The sequence below is a fragment of the Alligator sinensis genome, unplaced genomic scaffold, assembly GCF_000455745.1.
Source record: "Alligator sinensis unplaced genomic scaffold, ASM45574v1 scaffold656_1, whole genome shotgun sequence".
Lineage (NCBI taxonomy): Eukaryota > Metazoa > Chordata > Crocodylia > Alligatoridae > Alligator > Alligator sinensis.
Genome location: NW_005842333.1, coordinates 689,929 through 692,951, shown reverse-complemented (window position 1 = coordinate 692,951; position 3,023 = coordinate 689,929). Strand labels below are relative to the sequence as shown.

General features: G+C 37.9%; 1 long non-coding RNA gene across 1 annotated transcript in view; it reads right to left on the bottom strand.

The window, feature by feature from the left end:
* Positions 1–704, bottom strand: part of LOC102370004 — a 12,502-nt gene extending 11,798 nt beyond the window's left edge. Inside the window, exon 1 of the long non-coding RNA XR_324444.1 lies at positions 613–704. This is a non-coding gene — a long non-coding RNA (uncharacterized LOC102370004). The remainder of the gene's footprint in view (positions 1–612) is intronic.
* Positions 705–3,023: the final 2,319 nt, after the last annotated feature.

Genomic DNA, 3,023 nt, shown 5'->3' with positions numbered 1-3,023 from the left:
TTCCTGCTCTGTGGGCATTGGATTCCCCAAGTCTTTAATTGTTTACATAATGATACTAATTTTTTTTCAGTGAACCAGCTCAGTTGTAATGTCATATTATGATTCATTTGAATGCTTAACCAATAGTACAAGTGCATTTTTAATGGATTTTTTTTAAGTGACAGGTTATGTTTAAAACCAAAACCAGTATCAAATTGACCATATCTAACATCCCAGGTTTGCTTAAGATTATTCTTCTTTTTGGGGGGCAGGGGGGTATGTTTTTTTTTCTGGATTTTGTCTGTAAACTCCAATTTGACTTAAGATAATTTTAAAGGGGGAAGCAAACTCATTTGAATTTTTTTTTCTAAAGTCTCCTCCCACAACTATCTCATTTTAGGTCTGAAAGCTAGTAAGTCCATTGCTAACCCTGTTGATTGAAAGCAGGTAAAAGAAAAGCAAGGCAGAAACCCTGAAATGTATTTTGACAGCAATGGGAAAAAGCTAGTTTGGAATTCCATTTTGCTAGGTGTGATTTCCCTTCAAGTGTAAAATTTCTTCTTTAAGCACTCTACTGTAATTCACATATAAATATAATAAACACTAACAATAATGAAGCTGAGCTCTCCTTACCGTTCTTTGACTTGCTCAGGAAATGGGAGAAGTATAATTTAATTAAATGAAAGACATCAACTCTTGCAAGCTATAAACTTCTTTCTTTAGAAGCTGGCAAACAAATGAGCTAGTAAAGGGAGAAGAGCAGGCAACAAGTCCCCTAATATGCAGAGCTGATCTGAATCAGCTGTGCAAATGTGCCACCTCTCTATATAATTTCTTAGGTGGCCCCTTGACTGTTTGAACAAGAGAGTATCTTGGAAGACTGCTACAAAATACAGGTCCTTTCTATCATTATTCTTTTTCACCATAGGATTGGAGCCATTTGCAATAAGATTTGCTAACGAAGTCAGGCTAAGCGGGTGAGTTCAAAACTGTGATATTTTGCCACTGAGTAATAAATCCATGGGAATTTTTTTCCAGGGGTCCCTCTCTTCTCCTCTCCTGCCTGTTTTCATGAACCACTGAGTACTGGTGATTTCAGCGGGAACTGAAGGTTCTCAGTACTTCCCAAGACCAGACCGTTGGTTAGTAAGACTTGAGCTCTGAGTAGTCTGATTGTGTGCATACTTTCAACTTTTATTACGTTTCCACTGCTTTTTGATTTACTCCTTCACTATGAAGGGATGAAGTGTTGGTCTTTTAATTTTGTATTCTTACAGAACTCAGTACTACAGGGTCCTGACCATAACTAGTGCTTCTAGGCACTATGATAATACAAGCAAAATAGTAACTACAGTATCTAGTGTTCACCATTAAGACTATTCTCTTGATTGTATTCGAACTTGAAGGTTCCCTTGAGGTTGCAAGGTCAGAGTCCTTTTTAGAGACCCATGCCCATTTATACTAGAAATAGTTCTCCTTTCACATTTAATGCTAGTTACCTGTTGCTGTTCTGTGTAGAAAGTTCCTATTTTGCACACTGATTAGTGATATCAATTATTTGTTCACATAGGAAACCCAATTTTCAAATGTAGGCAGCTAAATGGATCATTGCATTCAAATGGTATCAACACAATCAATGTTTGTTGTGTGTGCGCGTGCGTGTGCATGGTTAGATACTTTATATTCCTGAATGCAGAATTTTTAGGCAACAAGTTTAGGAAAAAGGGCTGTTTGGGGAAAAACCTTCTACAGCGCATACTTTTTGATATCAACTTTCTGTTCACCTGTACAACCTCTTTGATCTTCAATGCTAGCTGCAGCCATGAAGAGAACGTCTATGGTGGAGACAATGCCACCAGCTTACTGTAACTTATTATATAATGATTAAAAGGCAGATTCATTTCAGGTCTGTTCAGCAGTTTTTGCTTCAGGAATGCTTGAATATGTGTAGTTTTCATTTTCAAAACTGTTGATGTGCAGTGCTTAGTTTCATTCCAGTCTGTGTAGCCAGCTATACAAAAAGCATGCACCAAATGCCTTTCTGTTAGTAGAAAAGGTTGAAATGTACAATTCTGTAATTTTATCAGAGGGTTATATATATCTAGCAATTCCTTTGAGTTGCAAAAGCCAGCATAAGTTCTGTTTTTCTAACGCTTATATACAGGCATTCAGAAGCTCCTTAACACAGTTTAACAAGGCATATATTTGTGTGATCTGTGGGTGAATAAGTTTCCAGACCACCAAACATTTTTCTGAAATTACATATTTCCTTTTACATTATTGATACATAGAACAGATTCAAGGAAATACTTCAAGCAGATGTAAATTCCTTTGGAGGCCATCTGAATTAGCAAGAGTATAACCAGGCAAACAAAATATAACCATTTTATCTTTTCGTTAAACTGTTTAGTAAAAATCCTGGGTTTTGAGACTGCTCCAAAATAGGTGATGGATTAAGTATATGCTGAAATAGGTTGATCTGAGATTACAATCCACTATTACATAATACATTGTGAAGTCTTAAGAGGCTGGGATGAGCTCTTGTCAGATTTCCTACATGTCATAGACCACAGGATTTCACCAAGCGCATCAAAATTGTAACTTCTAGTTTAGCTAGGTGATTTTAGAAAGAAATTCAATCTTGATTTAGTCTTCAGGGCTAAGTCCAGACAGTCAAAAGGCTTGAGGCTAAATCGATTCAGTTTTTGCAGGTTAGTAGTCCAAGATGCAGAGATTAAATTGAGAAACAACTGGACACACCTTTACTTTTGATTCAGGAAATTCAGCCACATGCCTGCAGTGGCTCAGGCCAAAAGTCAGGGGGTGCTAGAGCATGGCTCTCTGGCACATAGACAGCATGGGATGTGTATTCACTTCCTCTTCCTGCTGCCCCCAAGGTCTCTGGGATTTTTGGTCCAGAATCACAGTAACAGGACTCTGCAGAGTTGATCATCACTTATTCTTGCTTCCAGGTGCCTCTGGAACTTGTAGCCCACAGTCGCAGCCAGCAGTAACTTTCAGTAAGTTTAGCAGGGCATGGCAGT